At 38.3% G+C, this 24,591-nt stretch overlaps 1 pseudogene; it reads right to left on the reverse strand.

The window, feature by feature from the left end:
* Window positions 1–21,896: 21,896 nt before the first annotated feature.
* Window positions 21,897–24,361, reverse strand: LOC116637806 (annotated as a pseudogene).
* Window positions 24,362–24,591: the final 230 nt, after the last annotated feature.

Raw genomic sequence — 24,591 nt, forward strand, 5'->3', positions numbered from 1 at the left:
TGGTATAGATTTCCCAGCTTGTTTTATTGGTTCTAATTGTAGGGTTTTGAAGGGACATCAATTTTGCTGGCTTTTTTTTTTTTTTTTTATGTGCTTCTGTTTAAGAAGACATAATCATCCATTAATTCATGCAATATACAATCATTGAGTTCTTGTCCTAGAGGATCCCGGTGCTAATGGGGAGAAATAACAGCATTGCTGATCAGGGCGGTAAAATCTAAAAAAACATTCTGGAGAAATATGGCTTCAACAAGCTGTTGGAAACTCATGCCCACCGGAAGCATGAGTATGACATTATGTTCTACAGCATATCTGAGGACAAAATAGAATAAGCAGTTTTCTCATTTGTCATGTGAGAACATAAGTACTTAGAGTTATTATAAAGATAAGGTAATCTATAAAAACAGAGTAGGCACATCAATCCAATAAATGAAGCGTAGAATTACTTAGGTTTATATATATAATATATACATATGATATATATAATATTGCTATATTTATTATATATACACATTTATACACACCAATCAACAGAAAGTAAAATATCTCTGAATAGCAGTATACTACAAGCTACATGTGTTTTGGGGACATCATAACTAAAACCTATAAAAATTTCATTCCTGCTAGGCTGATACATGATCTTGAGAACACAATGAATTTAATGAGAGCAATGAGTGGGTTTTCAAAACTGAGGGACCGAGCTTTGGTTGGATTTCACCCTATATCCATTCCTTACTTGAACTTGTAAATAGAATAAAGAATTTTATTCACTTGCTAATGTCCAGAGCATGGTAAATTCTCTGTAGCAAACTCAGAAAGATACTTAAGTTAATCACATAATAGGGATCCTAACACAGACTTTACACAGAAATATGGGCACCCAGAGCCAGGCCATAATATTAGCAACTGCAAATCATTCAAAGAGTAGAGGAGCTGGGACTTAATTTTTTCCCCAGCTTTATTGGGATTTAATTGACAAAACTGTAAGATATTTAAAGTGTTCAGTGTGACACTTTGAGATATATATATGTGTGTGTGTGTGTGTATATATATATATATATATATATATATATATATATGGTGTCTGTATATGTATATATCACATCTTTCCTATCCATTAATCCATCAACAGACAGCTATATTGTCTCCATTTCTTTGCTATTGTGAATAATGCTGTTATCACCATGGAAGTGAAGGTATCTCTTTGAGGTAATATCATTTCCTTTGCATATATACCCAAAAATGGTATTGCTGAGTCATATTGTAGTTCTACTTTTAAATTTTTGAGAAACCTCTGTACCATTTTCCATAGTCGCCTTTGAGCTTAGCTTCCCACCAACAGTGAACAAGGGTTCCCTTTCTCTACATCCTCTCTTGTCTTCTTGATATTAACAATCCTAACAGGTGTGAGGTGATATATCATTGTGGTTTTCATTTGCATTTCCCTGATGATTGGTGATGTTGAGCACATTTTTACATACCTGTTGACCATTTGCATATCTTCTTTGGAAAAATGTCTATTCATCTCTTCTCTCCATTTTTAAATTGAATTGGCTGGTTTTTTGTGTTTTTGGAAGATTTATATAAGTTTTTTAAAATATATTTCAGATATTAACCTCTTATCAGATATATGATTTGCAAATATTTTCTCCCATTCATTGGATTGCCTTTTCTTTTTGTTGATTGTCTCCTTTGCTGTGCAGAAGCTCTTTAGTTTGATGTAGCCTCAATTGTTTATTTTTGCTTTTGTTACCTTTGCTTTTGGTGTCATATCCAAAAAGTCATTGCCAAAACCAATGTCAAGAAGCTTTTCTCCTGTTTTCTTCTAGGAGTTTTATGATTTCAGGTCCTATGCTCAAATTTAATCCACTTTGAGTTTATTTTTGTGTATGGAGTAATGTAGGGGTCCAGTTTCATTCTTTTGCATGTGTTGTCCAGTTTTCTCAACATAATTTATTGAAAAGACCATGCTTTCCCCATTGTACACTCACTTTTTAAAACATTTATTTATTTTAAAGAGAGAGTGTGTGCATGAGTGGGGCGAGGGACAGAAGGGCAGAGAGAGAGAGAGAATCTTCAAGCAGACTCCCCGCTGAGTCTGGAGCCTGATGTAGGGCTCAATCCCAGGACCCTGAGATCATGACCTGAGCTATAATCAAGAGCCGGACACTTAACTGACCGAGTTTAACGCTCCTCATTGTACACTCTTGACTCCTTTGTCAAAAATGAACTGATGATATATGTGTGGATGTATTTCTGGGCTCTCTATTCTGTTCCACTGTTCATATGTGTCTGGTTTTATGCCAATATCTGTTTTGATTATGGTTCTGTTATTATAGCTTGCTAATATGGTTTGAACTCAGAAAATGTGATGCCTCCAATTTTATTCTCAGAATTGTTTTGGGTATTTGGGATCTTTTGTGGTTCCATACAAATTTTAGGATTTTTTTTCCATTTATATGAATTGAATTGCATTGAATCTGTAGATTGTATTGAGTAGTACTGACATTAAAATTAAAATTAATAAGATTAATTCTTCCAATCCCTGGGCACAGAGTATCTTTCCATTTATTTTTCTCCTCTCCAGTTTCTTTCATCAGTGCATTGCTGCTTTTAGTGTGGAGACCTTTCACTTCCTTGGTTAAACTTATTCCTAAGTAATTTATTCTTTTTTGGTGCTATAATAAATGGGAATGTTTTCTTAATATCTCTTTCTGATATTCATTGTTGGTGTAGAGAAACACGACTGACTTTACTATATTATATCCTGCAACTTCACTGAAATTGTTTATTAGTTCCAGCAGCTTTTTTGGTGGAGCCTGTAGGGTTTTCTATATATATCATGTCATCTACAAATCAAGACAATGTTACATCTTTTTGTATGTGTGAATGACTTTTATGTCTTTTTCTTGCTCTGGCTAGGACTTCCAGGACTATGCTGAATAAAAGTACTGAGTGAGCATCTTTATCTTGTTCCTGAACGTAGAGGAAAAGCTTTCATCATTGCACCATTGAGTATGATGTTAGCTGTGGGCTTTTCACATATGGCCTTTGTTATGTTTTGGTATATTTCCTCTATACCCAGTTTGTTGAGAGTTTTTATTATGAAAGGATAATAAATTTTGTCAAATGTTTTATCTGCATCTATTGCGATAATCATTTGATTTTTAACCTTAATTTTGTTAATGTGTATCACATTGATTTGCAGATGTTGAACCATACTTACATCCCTGGAAAAAGTCCCACTTCATCCTGGTGTATATCCTTTTAATGTATTGTTGAATTCGGTTCGCTAGTAATTTGTTGAGGATTTTTGCATCTATGTTTATTAAAAGAGTTTGTTCCTGCCTCTTCTATTCTGGGGAAGGATTTTGAGAAGGATTGGTATTAGGTCTTCTTTAAACGTCCAGTAGAATTCACTGGTGAAGCCACCTGGTCCTAGATTTTTCTTTGGTGGGAGGTTCTTGATTAATGATTCAATCTTCTTACTAGTAACTCAAACCTGGCTGTTCAGATTTTTTATTTCTTCATGGTTCAGACTTCATAGGTTGTATGTTTCTAGGAACCTATTCCTAGGTTGTCAAATTTGTTAGTGAAAAATTGCTCATAGTTACTAGTCTCCCATAACCCTTTATATTTCTGTAATGTCTCCTCTTTCATTTCTAATTTTATTTGAGTCCTCTTTTTTTCTTGGTGAGTCTACATAAAGGTTTGTCAATTTTGTGTATCTTTAAAAAAACACAGGTCTTTTTTTTAATCTTTTCTACTGTATTTTTATTCTTCCTTTCTTTATTTCTATTCAGACCTTTGTTATTCCCTTCCTTCTGCTAAGTTTGGTCTTAGTGTGTTCTTTCTCTAGTACCTTGAGATGTTAAGTTAGGTTGTTTATTTGAGTTTTTTTTTTTCCTAAGTAGGCCTTTATTTCTATAAACTTCCCTTTTAGAACTATTTTTGCTGCATCCCACAAGTTTGGGTACGTTGTGTTTTCATTTTCATTTGTCTCAAGGCATTTTTTTATTTCTCTTTTGACTTCTTCTTTGACCTATTGGTTGAACACGAGCATGTTGTTTAATTTCTAGGTATTTGTGAGTTTTCCAGTCTTCCTCTTATAATTGATTTCTAGCTTTATACCATTGTAGTTGGAAAAGAAGCTTGACATAATTTCCATCTTCTTAAATTTATTAAGACTTGTGTTTTGGCCTAACATATGTATGGGTTATCCTAAAGAATATTCCATATACACTTGAGAAGAGTGTATATTTTGCTGCTGTTGGACAGAATGTTCTATGTATGTCTATTAAGTCCATCTGGTTTAATGTGTAGTTTAAGTCCAATGTTTCATTATTGATTTCCTGTCTGGATGATCTATCTATTGCTGAAAGTGGATTATTGAAGTCCCCTACCATTATTGTATTGCTGTCTATTTCTTGCTTTGTGTCTGTTAATATTTGCTTTATGTATTTAGATATTCCTATGTTGAGTACATAAATATTTACAATTATTATATCCTGTTGATGATTGACCCCTCTATCATTCTATAATGACCTTATTTGTCTCCTGTTACAATCTTTGGCTTAAAATCTATTTTTTTTTTCCTGGTACCTACAGCTATCCCTGCTTTCATTTGTTTTCCATTTGCATGGAATAAATATCTTGTTCCATCCCTGCACTTTCAGTCCTTTATGGCTTAAAGCTGAGGTGAGTTTCTTGTAGGCAACGTATAGTTAGGTCTTGGTTTTTGATCCATTCAGCTACTCTATGTATTTCGATTGGAGAATTTAGTCCATTTACATTTGAGGTAATTATTGATAGCTATGGACTTACTGTGACATTTTGTTCATTGTTCTCTGACTGTTTTGTAATTCTTTTGTTATTTTATTATTGTCTTCCTCTCTTCTTTTGTGATTTGATGATTTACTGTACTTGTATTCTTTGATTTCATTTTTTAATTTTTTTTAATCTTTCGTGTATCTACTATAGGCTCTTGCCCTATGGTTACAATGAGACTTACATAAAGTATTTATATTTGATATTTATAACAGTCTGGGGCACTTGGGTGGCTCAGTAGGTTAAGGATCCAACTCTTGGTTTCAGCTCAGGTCGTGATCTCATGGGTGGTGAGATGGAGCCCCGTGTCAGGCCTTGTGCTCAGTGGGCAGTCTGCTTGAGATTCTCTCCTTTTGCCCCTCCCCCATTCATGTGCACTCTCGCTGTCCCTCAAATAAATAAATAAATCTTAAAAAAAGGTAACATTCTAAAAAAAAATTATGAGTCTATTGTGAGCTAATAATAACTTCAAATGCCTAGCAAAGCTCCCCCAACCCCACATTTTATGCTTTTGAGGCCACAATTTGCATCTTTTACATGTGTGTCTACTAATAAATTATTATAGTTATAGTTATTTTAATACTTTTGTCTTTTAACCTTCATACTAGAATTATAAGTGATTTACTCACCACCATTAGAACAGTATTCTGAATTTAAATATATATTTACCTTTACCTGTGACTTTTATATTTTAATGTGCTTTCATATTACTAATTAGTGTCTTTTTCTTTCAGCTAGAAGAACTTTCCTTAACATTTACTAAGGCCAGTCTAATTGTGATGAACAACTTCAGCTTTTGTTTCTCTGAAAAACTCTTTACCTTTCAATTCTTAAGGACACTTTTGCCAGATAGAGTATTCTTGGTTGGCAGTCCTTTGTGTTTTCAATACTTTGAATATATCTTATCCTATTCTGGCCTAAAAGTTTCTGCTGAGAAATCTGCTCATAGTCATATGAGTCTTATGGGTATTCCCTTGCATATAACACATTATTTATTTCTTGCTCTTTTTAAGGTTCTCTTCTTGTCTTTAATTTTTGATAATTTCATTATAATGTTTCTCAGTGTGGATCTCTTTTGATTCATCCTTTATAGAACTACCTGGACTTCTTGGATCTGGATGGCTCTTTCCTCAAGGTAAACAAGTTTTCAGTCATTATTTCTTTGAATAAGGTTTCTTTGTATTTTTAAATCTCTTTTTTCCTTCTAAAACCTGTATAATGTGTATGTAGGTCTTTTTTTTTTTCTCTCTTTTCTTTTTATTATTATGTTATGTTAATCACCATACATTACATCATTAGTTTTTGATGTAGTGTTCCATGATTCATTGTTTGCGTATAACACCCAGTGCTCCATGCAGAACGTGCCCTCTTTAATATGCATCACCAGGCTAACCCATCCTCCCACCCCCCTCCCCTCTAGAACCCTCAGTTTGTTTTTCAGAGTCCATAGTCCCTCATGGTTCATCTCCCCCTCCGATTTCCCACCCTTCATTCTTCCCCTCCTGCTATCTTTTTTTTTCTTAACATATGTTGCATTATTTGTTTCAGAGGTACAGATCTGTGATTCAACAGTCTTGCACAATTCACAGCGCTCACCATAGCACAAACCCTCCCCAATGTCTATCACCCAGCCACGCCATCTCTCCCACCCCCCACCACTCCAGCAACCCTCAATTTGTTTCCTGAGATTAAGAATTCTTCATATCAGTGAGGTCATATGATACATGTCTTTCTCTGATTGACTTATTTCACTCAGCATAACACCCTCAGTTCCATCCACGTCATTGCAAATGGCAAGATTTCATTCCCTTTGATGGCTGCATAATATTCCATTGTATATATATACCACTTCTTCTTTATCCATTCATCTGTCGATGGGCATCTTGACTCTTTCCACACTTTGTCTATTGTGGACATTGCTGCTATAAACATTGGGGTGCACATACCCCTTTGGATCCCTACATTTGTATCTTTGGGGTAAATACCCAGTAGTGCAATTGCTGGATTGTATGGTAGCTCTATTTTCAACTTTTTGAGGAACCTCCATACTGTTTTCCAAAGTGGCTGCACCAGCTTGCATTCCCACCAACAGTGTAGGAGGGCTTCCCTTTCTCCACATCCCCGCCAACATCTGTTGTTTCCTGACTTGTTAATTTTAGCCATTCTGACTGGTGTGAGGTGGTATCTCATTGAGGTTTTGATTTGGATTTCCCTGATGCCGAGCGATGTTGAGCACTTTTTCATGTGTCTGTTGGCCATTTGGATGTCTTCTTTGGAAAAATGTCTGTTCATGTCTTCTGCCCATTTCTTGATTGGATCATTTGTTCTTTGGGTGTTGAGTTTCATAAGTTCTTTATAGATTTTGGATACTAGCCCTTTATCTGGTATGTCATTTGCAAATATCTTCTCCCATTCTGTCAGTTGTCTTTTGGTTTTGTTGACTGTTTCTTTTGCTGTACAAAAGCTTTTTATCTTGATGAAGTCCCAATAGTTCATTTTAGCCCTTGCTTCCCTTGCCTTTGGCGATGTTTCTAGGAAGGAGTTGCTGCGGCTGAGGTCGAAGAGGTTGCTGCCTGTGTTCTCCTTTAGGATTCTGATGGACTCCTGTCTCACATTTAGGTCTTTCAACCATTTGGAGGCTATTTTTGTGTGTGGTGTAAGGAAATGGTCCAGTTTCATTCTTCTGCATGTGGCTGTCCAATTTTCCCAACACCATTTGTTGAAGAGACTGTCTTTTTTCCATTGAACATTCTTTCCTGCTTTGTCAAAGATTAGTTGACCATAGAGTTGAGGGTCCATTTCTGGGCTTTCTATTCTGTTCCATTGATCTATGTGTCTGTTTTTGTGCCAGTACCATACTGTCTTGATGATACTTTTTAGTAGGATGCTCTTTAGCCTCCATGTATTTGAGTTCTTTTTCTTTGTAATAGAGCTTAAAGTCCGGAAATGTGATGCCGCCAGCTTTGCTTTTCTTTTTCAACATTCCTCTGGCTATTCGGGGTCTTTTCTGGTTCCACACAAATTTTAGGATTATTTGTTCCATTTCTTTGAAAAAAGTGGATGGTATTTTGATAAGGATTGCATTGAATGTGTAGATTGCTCTAGGTAGCACTGACATCTTCACAATATTTGTTCTTCCAATCCATGAGCATGGAACGTTTTTCCATTTCTTTGTGTCTTCCTCAATTTCTTTCATGAGTATTCTATAGTTTTCTGAGTGTAGATTCTTTGCCTCTTTGGTTAGATTTATTCCTAGATATCTTATGGTTTTGGGTGCAATTGTAAATGGGATCGACTCCTTAATTTCTCTTTCTTCTGTCTTGTTGTTGGTGTATAGGAATGCCACTGATTTCTGTGCATTGATTTTATATCCTGCCACTTTACTGAATTCCTGTATGAGTTGTAGCAGTTTTGGGGTGGAGTCTTTTGGGTTTTCCACATAAAGTATCATATCATCTGCAAAGAGTGAGAGTTTGACTTCTTCTTTGCCGATTTGGATGCCTTTTATTTCTTTTTGTTGTCAGATTGCTGTGGCTAGGACTTCTAATACTATGTTGAATAGCAGTGGTGATAGTGGACATCCCTGCTGTGTTCCTGACCTTAGGGGGAAAGCTCTCAGTTTTTCCCCATTGAGAATGATATTCGCTGTGGGTTTTTCATAGATGGCTTTTACGATATTGAGGTATGTACCCTCTATGCCTATACTCTGAAGAGTTTTGATCAAGAAAGAATGCTGTACTTTGTCAAATGCTTTTTCTGCATCTATTGAGAGGATCATATGGTTCTTGTTCTCTCTTTTATTAATGTATTGTATCACACTGATTGATTTGCAGATGTTGAACCAACCTTGCAGCCCAGGAATAAATCCCATTTGGTTGTGGCGAATAATCCTTTTAATGTACTGTTGGATCCTATTGGCTAGTATTTTGGTGAGAATTTTTGCATCCAGGTTCATCAAGGATATTGGTCTGTAATTCTCCTTTTTGATGGGGTCTTTGTCTGGTTTGGGGATCAAGGTAATGGTGGCCTCATAAAACGAGTTTGGAAGTTTTCCTTCCATTTCTATTTTTTGGAACAGTTTCAGAAGGATAGGTATTAATTCTTCTTCAAATGCTTGGTAGAATTCCCCTGGGAAGCCATCTGGCCCTGGGCTTTTGTTTGTTGGGAGATTTTTGATGACTCTTTCAATTTCCTTAGTGGTTATAGGTCTGTTCAGGTTTTCTATTTCTTCCTGGTTCAGTTTTGGTAGTTGCTACATCTCTAGGAATGCATCCATTTCTTCCAGATTATCTAATTTACTGGCATAGAGTTGCTCATAATATGTTCTTATAATTGTTTGTATTTCTTTGGTGTTGGTTGTGATCTCTCCTCTTTCATTCATGATTTTGTTGATTTGCATCATTTCTCTTTTCTTTTTGATAAGTCTGGCCAGGGGTTTATCGATCTTTTTAATTATTTCAAAGAACCAGCTCCTAGTTTCGTTGATCTGTTCTACTATTCTTTGGGTTTCTATTTCATTGATTTCTGCTCTGATCTTTATTATTTCTCTTCTCCTGCTGGGTTTAGGCTTTATTTGCTCTTCTTTCTCCAGCTCCTTGAGGTGTAGGATTAGGCTGTGTATTTGAGACCTTTCCTGTTTCTTGAGAAAGGCTTGTATTGCTATATACTTTCCTCTTAGGACTGCCTTTGCTGTATCCCAAAGATTTTGAACAGTTGTGTTTTCATTTTCATTGGTTTCCATGAATTTTTTTTAATTCTTTAATTTCCTGGTTGACCCATTCATTCTTTAGTAGGATGCTCTTTAGCCTCCATGTATTTGAGTTCTTTCTAACTTTCCTCTTGTGATTGAGTTCTAGTTTCAAAGCATCGCGGTCTGAAAATATGCAGGGAATAATCCCAATCTTTTGATACCAGTTGAGACCCTATTTGTGACCTAGGATGTGATCTATTCTGGAGAATGTTCCATGGGCACTAGAGAAGAATGTATATTCTGTTGCTTTGGGATGGAATGTTCTGAATATATCTGTGAAGTCCATTTGGTCCACTGTGTCATTTAAAGTCTTTATTTCCTTGTTGATCTTTTGCTTAGATGACCTGTCCATTTCAGTGAGGGGGGTGTTAAAGTCCCCCACTATTATTGTATTGTTGTCGATGTGTTTCTTTGCTTTTGTCATTAATTGGCTGATATAATTGGCTGTTCCCATGTTAGGGGCATAGATATTTACAATTGTTAGATCTTCTTGTTGGATAGACCCTTTAAGTAGGATATAGTGTCCTTCCTCACCTCTTATTACAGTTTTTGGTTTAAAATCTAATTTGTCTGATATAAGGATTGCCACCCCAGCTTTCTTTTGGTGTCCATTAGCATGGTAAATGGTTTTCCACCCCCTCACTTTCAATCTGGGGGTGTCTTTGGGTCTAAAATGAGTCTCTTGCAGACAGCATATTGATGGGTCTTGTTTTTTAATCCAATCTGATAGCCTGTGTCTTTTGATTGGGGCATTTAGCCCATTTACATTCAGGGTAACTATTGAAAGATATGATTTTAGTGCCATTGTATTGCCTGTAAGGTGACTGTTACTGTCTATTGTCTGTGTTCCTTTCTGGTCTATGTTGCTTTTAGGCTCTCTCTTTGCTTAGAGGACCCCTTTCAATATTTCTCTAGGGCTGGTTTCCTGTTTGCAAATTCCTTTAGTTTTTGTTTGTCCTGGAAGCTTTTTATCTTTCCTTCAATTTCCAATGACAGCCTAGCTGGATATAGTGTTCTTGGCTACATATTTTTCTCTTTTAGTGCTCTGAATATATCATGCCAGTCCTTTCTGGCCTGCCAGGTCTCTGTGGATAGGTCTGTTGCCAGTCTAATGTTTCTACCATTGTAGGTTACAGATCTCTTCTCCTGAGCTGCTTTCAGGATTTTCTCTTTGTCTCTGAGACTCGTAAGTTTTACTATTAGATGTCGGGGTGTTGACCTATTTTTATTGACTTTGAGAGGGGATCTCTGTGCCTCCTGGATTTTGATGCCTGTTTCCTTCCCCAAATTAGGGAAGTTCTCTGCTATAATTTGCTCCAATATACCCTCTGCCCTTCTCTCTCTTTCTTCTTCTTCTGGGATCCCAATTATTCTAATGTTGTTTTGTCTTATGGTATCACTTATCTCTCGAATTCTGCCCACATGATCTAGTAGATGTTTATCTCTCTTTTTCTCAGCTTCTTTATTTTCCATCATTTGGTTTTCTATATCACTAATTCTTTCTTCTGCCTCATTTATCATAGCAGTTAGAGCCTCCATTTTTGATTGCACCTCATTAATAGCTTTTTTGATTTTGACTTGGTTAGATTTTAGTTCTTTTATTTCTCCAGAAAGTGTTTCTCTAATAACTTCCATGCTTTTTTCAAGCCCAGCTAGTATCTTTAAAATTGTCATTCTGAACTCTAGGTCCGACATCTTACTAATGTCAGTATTGATTAGGTCCCTAGCAGTCGGTACTGCCTCTTGTTCTTTTTGTTGAGGTGATTTTTTTCCATCTTGTCATTTTGGCCAGAGGAGAATAGATGAATGAGAGAATAAAATGCCAGCAGGGTAACAATGTCCCCAGAAAATATACACTAAACAAATCAGAAAAGACCTGAAACTGGGGGAAAAGAAAGGGAAAGAAAGAAAAAAGAAAAAGAAAAAGATAAGAACAAACCAAAACAAAGCAAAACAGAATATGATCAACTATGATCAGGCTGGTGCATAGATCAGTGCCACACACTAGATTTTGGGCGTATTTTGGTCTGTTAGAAGAAAGTGCCTCCCAAAATTTTAAAGAAAGAAAAACTTATATATGTACAAAAATAAGGGTTAATATGATGAAGGGATGGAATATGACTGTAAAGATCAAAATTATAAAAGATTTTATGAAAGGAACTGGTAAGATAAGAAGTTGGTTGAAAAAAGAAAGAAGAGGATAAAAAAAGGGAGAGAATGTGATCAGGCAGGAGAGTAGAACAAAGCCATACACTAGAGATTTAGGGTATATTTTGATCTGTTAGAAGAAACTGTATCTCAAAATTTCAGAGAGAACAACATATATATATATATATATATATATATATATATACACCCCAAAAATAAGGGTAACTATATGAAGGGATAGAATATGACTCTACAAATGAAAAATAAAAATTTGTTTTTTAAAAAAGGGATCAATAAGATGTTGGTTGAAAAAGGGAAAAAGAAAAATTCCAAAAAAAAAAAAAAAAAAAGACAGCTAAAAAAAAATTAACTTTGAAAGACTAAAGAATCATGGGAAAAAAGCCATGAATTCTATATGCAGTATTCCCCGAGCTCTGGAGTTCTGCTGTTCTCATTGATCGGTAAACTTGGTCTTGGCTGGCTGTTCTTGCTGATCTTCTGGGGGAGGGGCCTGTTGCCATGGTTTCCAAATGTCTTTGCCGGAAGCGGAATTGCCCCGCCCTTGCCTAGTCCGGACTAAGTAATCTGCTTGGGTTTGCTCTCGGGAGCTTTTGTTCCCTGCAAGGTTTTGGTACAGCTTTGGAGGAGGAGAGTGAAAATGGTGGCCTCCCAATCTCCACCCCGGAGGAGCCGAGAACTCGGGGCCCCACTCCTCAGTGAGCCCCTAGAGAAAAGCAGTCAGTCACTCCCGTCTTCCCGGTCTCCGGCCACACTCCGTGCTCACCCGGCCTGTGACCGCGCGTTTCTCTCTCTGGCACCCGACCCCGGGTGGAGTCTCCAAACCCCGCAGATCCCTGCGGTGCGCTCCCGCGCCGCTCCTCCCGGGGGAGGAAGGTGAGTCTCCCCGGATCTGCCACTTGTTGGGTCCCCACTGGAGGAGCAGTGGCCCGACTGTGCCGCGGATCACGGTTTATGGCAACCCCGAGCTGAGAGCCCACTCCTCAGCTCTGTCTCTGCAGCCAGCTTCCCTGCTCCGATACCTGGGAGCTCTGCCGCACTCAGGCACCCCTGGTCCTTCTGTGACCCCGAGGGTCCTGAGACCACACTGTACTGTGAGGGTTCCACCCCCCGCTTAGCCACTGGAGCGATGTCCCTCAGCGGAGCCGACTTCTAAAAGTTCCGATTTTGTGCTCCGCGGCTCTATCACTTGCCAGAAGCGGCCGACGGAGGCCCCCTCCCCCGCCGTCTATCCTCCCAAATATCGCCTTGAATTCACTTCTCCACACGTCCTACCTTCCAGAAAGTGGTCGCTTTTCTGTTCAGAGAGTTGTTGCTATTCTCTTCTTTGATCTCCTGTTGAGTTCGTAGGTGTTCAGAATGGTTTGATCCCTATCCAGCTGAATTCCTGGGGCCAGATGGAATCCAGGTCTCCTACTCCTCTGCCATCTTGCTTCTCCTCATAATGTATATGTAGTAGGTCTATTTGATGGTATCTCTTAAGTCCTATAAGCTATCTTCACTCTATTTTGTGTTTTTGTTTTGTTTTGTTTTTAATTTTTACTTCTCTGAATTAATTCCATTGCCCTATCTTTGAGTCCACTGATCCTTACTTCCACTTAATCTAGTCTGCTGTTGAGCCCTGCTATTGAATTTTTCAGTTCAATTATTGTAATCTTCAGCTCTGTGATTTCTGTTTGGTACTTTTTAATATTTTCTATTTGTTGAAATTCTCACTTTGCTTACACATTGCTCTCCTGATCTATGTGACTATCTTTATGACCATTATATAGTCCAAGCCTCTCTCTGTGTCCTCAGTGGCTCCCAGTATTTGAGGGTATGCCAAGATCCGTCAGTGTCCCAAAGAGGAGGATTGCAGTTAGTATCTAAATGTAGGCTCATTAGAAACTCGAATTCCAGACAGTGGCTGGGAAAGTATGTAGTTAAGCCCCTTCCAGGGACAAACTGGGAAATGGGCATTTTTGCTTTCTTCCTCTGTGCTGGGTCCCAGTTTATAGCCACAGTGGGGGGTACTTTTGTGCTGTTAAGAGTTGTTTCTTTGTTTGCTACAAGTCCTGTGGTACTCATGAATACAAGCCCTGTTGCCTATTAGAGCCAGATGATGTGGGGACCAATAACTCTGTTGAGAAATAAGATATTCATTTGTATTTAAATGATCAGAATGATACTATTTTCCCAGGGATGGAAAATAAATATTGCAACCTTAGACAGCATGATGAAAATAGATTATTTTTTGTTGAACTTAATATAAAGTTAATGGATTCTCTATATTTAGGGAGTATAGGGACTATAAAAGATAAAACACAAACTGATTTTAATAGCTCATCATTATCTTCTAAAGTTCATCCTTATATTTGGGGAAGCTGAAATATTCTTAATCATATCAATAATTGATCAATAACTTCTTTATACTAAGTGAACACAGGACACATAAGGGTAGGATTTGAATGAGAAATTAGTCATGCTATAAATGATTGCTTTTATTAGAGAACCCTATTGGACTCTTTAAGAGAAAAAATTAACTCATTCTTCTTAAAGTAACACTCAAGGGGCAAATAGATATGTTATATCCTAGGTGATACTGACTCATTGAATAATTGGGGCTCATGTCATAATAATTCTCCTGAGGCAATGATGCACTTAAACAAAATAGGTCAGAGGTATGAATAACAGAAGAGGCAGTTACAAAAATTCAGAGTCAGCTCAGAGACTGTTTGAAAACAATTCCTGTCTCAGGAGACAGTTTTGTTTTCATTAATAGCCAAATATTCCTAAACAAATGAAGGAAGAATGAAACCAGATAAATGTATGAAGACTTAAACAAGAGTACCAGAACCTTGTCTGTGTGCTACTGAGTACATCAGCAGAACAGTATAATGCAATCAGAAGATGTGGGCTAATGGCTAATTTGTATTCTCTTCTTGGTTTCAGAACAACTAATTTTTCTTCTGTAAACCAAGTTTGCACTTGGCATTACTCTAGGGCAACTATATTCGAACTGCTAATCACAGCTTTGACATAATGCCTATTTGCTCCTTGATGATCCACCAAGGCCAGTCTGAGTTTTATCCTCAAACATTTATGCACAACTGTTGCAGACTACTGAGACATAGCTCTGTGGTGTAGACATGGCCAAAGGGAGCCAAACATAAGGATGCTGTTTCATTTCTGCTCTTTTCTCTATTTTTATTCTTTCTTGCATATACTTTATTGTATATTGATTACATTCTGGAAGTCTTATATTTCCTGTCTCTTGTTTGGAGGTATCAGGATCTGATATAGGGTCATATATAGGCTCTGAATTCATCCAGATATTCTACAACATAGAACTTTTAAAACAAAGATCATATATGCTCTTCCTGCCAGTTCTCTTACCTCATTTCTCCCATCTTACTTTTTGTCTGGCCATGAGAGTTAAACTGATGCTCCCCCCCCCTTTATATTCCACATGGGAAGACTTTGATGCAAATGAGAAAGTTGATAGAGAAATACTGATTTAAATAATAGGGACCTAATTACGGGTCTTTGCAACATTTTAGGAAAGACAAAGGCCAAAGCTGGAGAGGCATCCATTCTGAACACGAAGCTATTGATAAGCATGTTCTAGCTTGCAGACTAAGTCTTTGGTTGTTTATCATTTCTCCTCCCTTCCCCCTCTCCCAGTTTACAGAATAGAGTCATTGTAAAAGTGCCTTTGGAACTGTATGTGACTATGTGCCACATTAAACACAATTCTGACCCCACATTCTGAGGCCAGATTCACTGGTTTGGTTTAAATATAAGTGAGATAAAATTGTATCATCTATGGCTAACTAATGTGAACCTCTCAACCTGTGCTCTGGGGAGCATTAGGTTGGCAGGTAGTTAATGATTCCTACTCAGTGCCTAGAACTATGTTGTCTTCCATAGTATTTTGGTTTGAAGAGCTGTAGAAATAGAAAGAATGGAAATAAAAAAGTGATCTTGGTTGACCAGAACACTGAGATGTCAACAATTTTAAAAAAAGTATTGAAGTTCAGTTAATATTCCCTATTTTAGATTAAAAGTTTGACATCAGTAAGAATGAATTTATATTCACTTACATGAAAAAAGTGAACAGAAAAATTAGTTAAGCATGAGTTTAATATAAGTCAGAAGCAATATTACTGCATTAATAGTTTTGATGAATTAGAAAAAGCTTTGAAAAAGGGGAACAGAGCATCTGAGTTTGAGCCCAAGCTCTCCTTCAGTGGTCACCTGACCCTGGACAAGTCTGTGGTGCTTAGTTTTCACATGGACACACTGAGAGATTTGAATTAAATACCCTCAGTTTATACTAAACCCTGATATAAGGTTATAGAAGCAAGACGAGCCAGAAGAAGAAATAAAAAGTTGATTGATTTAATGGAAGGAGAGATTTGTACTGAGAAGTCAGTGTGATAACCTTGGAATATAAGATTATGTAGAGCCTTGTTGATGTTAGTGCTAAATCAGATAGGTATTAAATAATAAAAAAATCATAAGTAAGGTAATAAATATGGTGCATGTGTTGGTGTAAGGAAATGTGAAACATGAATTTGGAGAGAAATTAAATAGAATAGGAACACTTAGAAGGATTTTTCGGTAAATCCAATGATGATATTCTGTACTATTGAAACAGCAACAATAGGAACAAACATGCATTGATTTCTTACTTTGTGGCTAACGCTTTTGTTAAGTACTTTATAAGCACCGTGTCATTTAAGAAGCCAATGTGAGACACATCTCCATAGAAAAAAACAACAGGACATGCTTGATAATACAAAAGGTAATGTAAAAACTAGCCAATCATGACACAAAGTTTTGAGTTTGAGTTCTGCCACATGATGATGCCATTAAGTTCAGAAAGCCAGTCAGTCAGTTTTGGGAGAAAGATTTGGTGATAACCTTTAGCCATGTTGAATTTGAAAGAATTTCCCTAAAGAAATATAAAATATAAAATACAAGTTTCCAAGCTATGCTATGTAGAGTTAGGCATTCATGCCTTAAAAACAGATGATATTTCCAAATGAGCAAAATAGACAGCAGAATGCTAAGAAAGGGCTTGAATTTCAGGAGATAATCAGATTGATGAAGTGGAACCAAAAAAAGAAAAAAAGGATGGAGGAGCATGGTCACAAATACTAAGAGAAAGGAGAATTTCAAGAAGATTGAGGGAAATGGGCTCGGTGGGGGAGATCAGCAGTGAAAAATGCTATGTAGGTCAAGGTGTGCTTCAGATCTGGAGCAAAACAGGTGTATTTGGCTAGAAGGATGAAATTGAAACTCTTTCAACATCCACCAAGATAACTGACAGCGGACACTGAACTTCACTAGTAAGTGAATTAGGGCTGCATCTTTATAGTGTTCAATAAAAACTGATAAAATAGCTCCAGAAGTTGGACATTTTTGTAGCTCAAAATTTTTCAAAGGAGAAATGAAACCTACTTCTGTTAAATATAATCAGAAATATGGAACAGACGTAACTGCCAATCCAACTGCTATTCTCCACCCCACCCCACCCCATTCACCCGGGGAAGAGCCCTGTAATTATTCAGATTTCCATTTTCCTCTGCTCAAACTTTGGTTTCATTAGGAAGTTGGCTCCATCGGCAGCCCCAAAGGAACTTTTCTAACATACTCATGGTCATCCTATTTTCTTTGGTTGGTCACTGTTCCAGGCATGAATATGTGACACCAGGAAAGGAATAAAGAGAAGTTGGGTAGGGGCCTTTTAGGAAAAGTTTTCCTGACCCATAAACACACATACGTGCGTGCACGCACACACACACACACACACACACAAGATCTGACCTTTTCCTTCATAGAACTGGATGAGATGCCTGGAACTGCTGCAGACATCTTGTAACCAAAAGGGAAGTAACTTCTGAGGACAAGTGATAGAACAGAAAGAGGAAGGAACTTGAGTCCTCAAGGACCTTATTGAGATAATTCACCATACCATGCTGCATCTCTAGGATTTTCCTTCACTTAAACTATTGGAATTTTCTGTTACTTGTAGCTGAATGCAATCTATAATAAAAATGTGAAGGGGCGCCTGGGTGGCTCAGTTGGTTAAGCAACTGCCTTCGGCTCAGGTCATGATCTCAGGGTCCTGGGATCAAGCGCCGCATCGGGCTCCCTGCTCAGCGGGAAGCCTGCTTCTCCCTCTCCCTCTCCCCCTGCTTGTGTTCCCTCTCTCGCTGTCTCTCTCTCTCTCTGTCAATTAAATAAATAAAATCTTTAAAAAAAAAAATGTGAAGATTACTTCCTGGAATTTCCCTCCCTCACTCTTAATTTTCTATTATTATCTTATATTCAGCTTTTTGTATTTTCTTCCAGTGAAATTCTTTTATAGAAAATATAACTACTCTATACAAGTCCTAATTCTAATTCCTAATTTTGTAATTATTGTTACAATTGAATTCTTAGCTGACTAGGTTGGGTGGTGTCATGGTGAGGGGAGGTAAGGAGAGTGTGTGAATAAAAGAATAGTCTATTATTTCCCAATTTCCCTCTCCATAGTCATGGCACAGATTTAAAAGCAACTGTGTATAGCATTATTTCAGGGGGATTATAATAAAAACCAAAATCTTTATATAAATTTCTCAAGCCTTTTGTTTTGGGCTCCCATTTTATGACTCTCTTCAGGCATGGCACTTTCATTAACATGTGCAAGCAAAGCCTCATTGTTCAATATGGCTCTCTAATGAGAAAGAATAAGACTAAGTATTGAGAATGAAAATTGTACATTTTATGTGGTGGTTTATAGACTATTACTTCTAATTGAAATTTGAAGTTCGCCTTTACAGTTAAGGTGAAAGCAGAAAATCACACATTAGGCCCCTCTCTGACATAACAGACTCCAGACTGGAGTGAGAACCAGTCTTTGACAAAGGGTAGCACTTACATATCAAAAGAAACAGAGAGCTGGCATTGTCCTCAAAGGTGACGTTTGAATGAAGTCCAGTGTCTGTAAAGAGGCCATCTGTTGGAGATAAGGACTTATGATTATTGGAAATGTTCAGAGAGTGTTAAAAATGGAAGTTGAGGGAGAAACGCCATTTAGCTTGCCCAGGTGATGGAGAGTACGTCTGTGCTAGGGACCCAGTTTGTTCATTGTTTTTTTCCCCTAACCTAAGAACTTGCTGTGCAATCTGAGAAGATGCTTCAGAATGGACCTGGAGTGTTTATTTCAATCATTTTAACTAAACTGGATAAAACTTATGATCATGGAGCTTTCCAAAGCAATTGTATATTTGAGTACTCTGAAATCTGCTTTTTCAATAATTACTCCCCATGCATTCCCAATGGGTCCAATATTACCCTCCAGGGGATGAAAATCAGTTCTTGAGGGAGGAGTAGAAAAATCTCAGATATTGCATGAAGAGTTATACAGTATGTCTGCGATATTAAAATTTCACAGGGGAGGGGATAATTAGGAAAAAGTAATCTAAAAAACACTGGAGGGAGGTAATGAATTTAAAACATTTAGTCTACAAAAGGGATTTATTTACTCTGTGAAGAAAAAATAGAAAATGCAATCTATCATTAAGAGGTCCATCAGAAGCTTCCTGAAGTACCTCAGTCACACAAGATCAGTGATATACAGTCTGCTTTGAGGAGATTTGCAGCCATGCATCAAAAATGTAAATCTCATTATGGTTTTGCAAGTGGATATGAATGGAAAATTTTCCCATTGTTTCAGAATTGTAGCTAAAGGTTTAAGGTAAAATAACACTCTTACTACTTTCCTAAGTCTATCCTGGGCCTATGGTGTGGCCAGTCATCTCTACTATGTCCTCCTTCCCTTCCTACCACTACATAATTAAATGACTGAGGGTAGAGAGAGAATTCTGAAACTGTTTTATGTGTGGTTGGCTTGGAGGGGAGTTCAGAGAATTTTCTCAGATTGAAACAAGAGAGGCAGCCTCAGGAGGACCACTTACAATGAGGAGGAACTGCAGATGCAATCGAGGGAGGTTGGCCTCTCATTTCCTGGCTGCCCTTCAACTCAGGAGGCACACTTGCGGATTCACCTATTGTCTATTTGGGCAGGTGGGAAAGGAAACGAGAGAAAGAGAGAGATGGGACAGACAGAAAATTCCACATAGAAACATCCTGAACTGCCACCGTCTGGCCTATCACTGAGATTCTGTGAAAGATGGGCCAAGAGACCCTAATAACAAGAGAACTAAGTATTTCCAGAGTGGGGAGGAAGCTAAGGAAATTCCAAAGGAGATCAAAATAGAATATCTCTCCAGGACATAACTGTGAAGTAGAGAGATCTTGCCCAAGATGCCTCTGGTATAATTCACTTATGTTCCCCTAAGACAGATGGAACATAGGCTATGGTCACATAGACGGGCATTGATAGCCACAACCAATGGAAGACCAGAACATCCACTTAATGAAAATAGTTGTGTTCTTTTTAATCTTTTCCATTCCCTTACTAACCCTGAGGGGCTAAAAAATGATAATAATGAATAAGTAAAGGAAAAACAAGGGAAGGGCAAACACAACTTCTTTCCTTTCCAAATACAGAAACTCAGAGTAGGTATGCTTCAAACTGAACTTGCTATTGAAGTTTTAAGCTGTCCAGGACTTGATCAACCTCCTTAGTGCCTGGACTTTACTAGCAAGCTCTGAAGTCTGCCTCAGAGATTCGTGAAGGGAACCTGGACAGGAAACATTTGAAGGCAGCAGTGGAAGGAAGTCTTAGTATCTATCCTTCTCACCTGCCCTTGACCCTGGCACCCAGTTTAGACTGCCCAATCAACAGACTATTTCTATTCAGTTAAATCTCAGTAAGACTGAACAACTTCAACTCTCTACAGAAACTTGTAAATGAAAACAAAAAAACAAAACACTTGGTTAGGATTTGGTTATTTTCCTCCATATCTTTGTAGCTCCTTTTTTATCCCATGCAAAACCTTAGCTTATTATCCAAAATCTTTTCCTAAGGAATTTCTCCCCCATATCATCAGCCTGATTCAAGTAAGAACCACAGGGTCCCTGTCTCCTTATAGCCAGGAGGAGTTATTTTCATTCTTAAGTACTGCTTCTTAGACTCTCCTGGCCATAAGAATTACCTAGGAACTTTGGATGTTGTTATAAATATAGTTTCTGGGGGATGTTATGGACTAAACTGTGTCTCCTCGAAATTCATCTGTTGAAGCTCTAATCCACAATGTGATTGTATTTGGAGATAGCCTGTAGGGAGGAAATTAAGGTTAAATGGAGTAAGTGTAGGCCCTAATTTGATAGAACTGGTGTCCTTTTCAGAAAAGGAAGTGACACCAGAGATCTCTCTTTCCACATAGGTACCAAGAGGAAGCCATGTGAGGACACAGCAAGAAGGTGGTCTTCCAGAGCTAGGAAACAAACCTTCACAGAAATGAAACCTGCAGGCACCTTGATCTAGGGCTTCCAGCCGCCAGAACTATGAGAAAATAAGTTTCTGTTCAAGACACACAGCCTGGGGTATTTTGTTATGGCAGCCTAAGCAGACTAAGGCAGGGGACCTTCCTCTGAAGTTTCCTAAATCTGAGATGGGTCTCAAGAATTGTGTGTGTGTGTGTGTGTGTATTTTAAACAACTGAAATGATTTTTATAGTCTGGTGAATTTGGGAGCCACTAAATTGAAGGAATTATACTAACGAATATTTCTGCTTACACCTGTTTCTTTCTTTTGGGAAGGGGCACACAGGAGTTCTACTATTTTCTTATGGTTCAAAAACTATGTAAGAGATGTTTTTTGAAATTGTACAGATAATAAAGGGGAATATACAGACACATTTTAGCACACACAGGGGCTTGAGGCTATTTCGTATAATCACTCAGTCTATTGCCTGGTATAGAGAAAGTGGTCAGTTTAACAACATAAAACAAAACAAAACAGAAAGAAGCAATCACCCTGAAGCCCTTCTTCCTGGTCAAGATACTAATTCAACTCCAGTGTCTTGCCTGATCATCCAGCTCTTTTATACATGCATACACAGTCTTATGCTTTTCCAATGGGTATTTATTATTAGTTAAGCCATGATTCAGGATCCCAGGGTGGGGATCACCATGTACCCGGGTTCCCCTTCACTACCCTGGGAGAAGGATGGAGGGCAGAGGAGAGGAGGGCAGAGGAGAGGAGGGTGGAGCCAGTTCACATCTTCCCAGGAAACGCGCCTTGTGTCTGGAGGTCGACCCGGGCTGACACCCAGCATGTGGGGCAGAGGGGCTTGTACACACGCTGGTACCATTCACACATGGAGATGTCATCCCCCTTCATCCATCGCTGCCTTCTCACAGTGGTGGACACCCAGGTAGTTCTGCCAGCAGCTCCTGGTTCGGTTCAGGTTGGGAAAGAGGCTATCAAAAGGGGAATCTGGTAGTTCTTGATTTTGGCCTTGATGTCTTCTGTCAGGGTGCTGACTCCTAAAGACACCCCTGAAGCAGCTCGCGGGTCAATGACACCCTCAGCAAAGACCTGCTTACACCTGTTTCTTTCAGAGTTCTCCTTCCTCCACTCTTTATAGACCTTTCTCCATTTCAACAAATATTTATTGACCCATTTACCATTCTCGGTGGTGAGAATATAGCAATGAATTTATAAAAAAAGAGAGAGAGAGAGGAAACCTCCCTTCCAGAACTTGACATTCTAATGGGAATAAAGACAATATTGACATATACATTTATTATTTAATATGCAGTAGTGATAAATACTATAAGGAAAAGAAGGTAAGTGTTAGAGAGTGGGTGGGGCGGTAGGGTGGCTCTTTCCATAAGGAAGTCAAGTAAAGCATATCTGAGAAAATAACAACCCAGCCAAGACTTAGATGCAGGAAGGAAGCCATGCAGAAATGTTTGAGGAAGAGCATTTCAGGCCCAAGGGAACAGCAAGCGCAAAATATGGCAACATCTGTTAGGGACATCTCAAGGGCCAGGATGGCTGAAGCCAGAGACTAGGGAGAAGGGGGATGGGAGACAACCTCAAAGAAGGGCAAGAGGGGCCAGATTAGGTAGCACAAGGCCAAGATAAGGAGGTTTGATCGTGTTGAGCAGGAGAAAGTTATGATCTGATTTATTTCTGTGCAGAAAGACCACAGGAGTGAGAGGAGATATTGCAAAGCCAGTTAGAAGGCTATTGATATTAATAGCCTGGGTTAACTACTAAACACAGAATTTCAGTGAATTTTAATATGATGTAACCAGTGGGTATAACAAGGTCCAAAAATATCAGGGACCCAGAGGCCTCACTGTCTACCATTACCTAGGGATTCTTCTTTTTTTTTTTTTTTTTTAAGATTTTATTTATTTATTTGAGAGAGGGACAGAGAGCACAAGCAGGGGAGAGAGACAAGCAGACTCCCCTCTGAGCAGGAAGCCCTATGCAGGACTCTATCCAATGACCCTGAGATCATGACCTGAGCCAAAGTCAGACGCTTAACTGACTGAGCCACGCACATATCCCTTACTTAACGATTCTTATATTTTTTTTTCCAGTTAGCTTACAATCAAATGTGTAGCCTTTTAACATTCCTTCTTTTTTAGTAGAGGATGCTAACTTTGTGTCTTTTTTTCAAACAAGAAGGCAGTTGGGTTTTCCAGCCCGCCTTCTGACTCTGCCATTAGGGAAACATACAAACAGCCAATTTGATTTTCACAATATGTTTTATTAATAATAAGAGCAGGTGCATGAAACACATTCCCACCCAATTCATGTAACCTCCTTCCACATTTTCTAGTCACCTGTTTGAGTGGAGTTAGAAATAACTTCATTTGCATACAATAGAATGGCACCTTTCAAAAATGTACCCGTCTACCAGCAGAACTTACCAGTGACCTGCAACACAGATTTTCCAAATATTTGCTCTTAAAGTGTTCATATCCTTTGCACAGAACAGAATTATTTGATGAAAGTGTTATTGTGTTTTAGACTGAGGTTTTTAAGTGATTTAATTATAGCCATATAAAGTTGCGTTTTATGTATCATATCGACAAATCCAAAACCATATTTCTGAATTTAACGTTCTCTAAGGAGGTGTTAAGAGCATACTGGCTGTTCTTTCTTTTGGCAAAAGCTTCATACTAGGTAAAAATGCTTCCAATGTTATTTTTGAACTATTCTATTTTTGACCCTAATCCTTTTCTTTGCTGTGGTTATGGCCCTGAGTCCCTAAATTATAGGCTCCCCGGCAGTTTCAAAAAGCTAATTCACACCACCGTGCACATTAGGAAGGTGGTGTATATAATATTCCACTAAGGGAGACCCGAAGTGCATTAAGCCCCCACCAGTAACCGGTCACGAGTCAGGCTACAACTGACGCTACTCATTTTTCTACACTGACAAGTTTTCATTATGTGGCTTTCCCAGAACAATTTAGAAACTGATCTGCAGCTGATGGAAGCTAGGATGAATCAGGCCCGTAAGCGAACCCAAAATGTTAGAGCAAAGTCAGAACCAATGCCGAGACTCCAGCACAGTGTAAAAGGTGAGCAACACGCTCCCTCCTAACTTCCTCTTCCTCGCACCCCCTACCTCCTCTTCCACAGACAGTATGCACATATCTCAGACCCCTCCAAAGGACTTCTCACTCTGGCAATATCCCCCTGGCCTGAAGAAGCCATGTAGACTTTTCTTTCATCCTCTGTTTACTTATCTCCTGCCTAATAGGTCAGAGGCTCACACTCTTGGAAAAACAATTCTCTAGTTATGTGTCTACTGGTATGAAAGAAGGGGTCTTTTGTTTTCTGCACAATTGTGTAAATCTGGTTGAAAATCTAGGGTGTTGATCTGAACTTGCTCTATGTAATTCTGGCATGCTTGGGGACCAGGGGATTGCCCGACAGAGTATGCA

Source organism: Phoca vitulina, unplaced genomic scaffold (genome assembly GCF_004348235.1).
Source record: "Phoca vitulina isolate PV1807 unplaced genomic scaffold, GSC_HSeal_1.0 scaffold1, whole genome shotgun sequence".
NCBI classification, from domain to species: domain Eukaryota; kingdom Metazoa; phylum Chordata; class Mammalia; order Carnivora; family Phocidae; genus Phoca; species Phoca vitulina.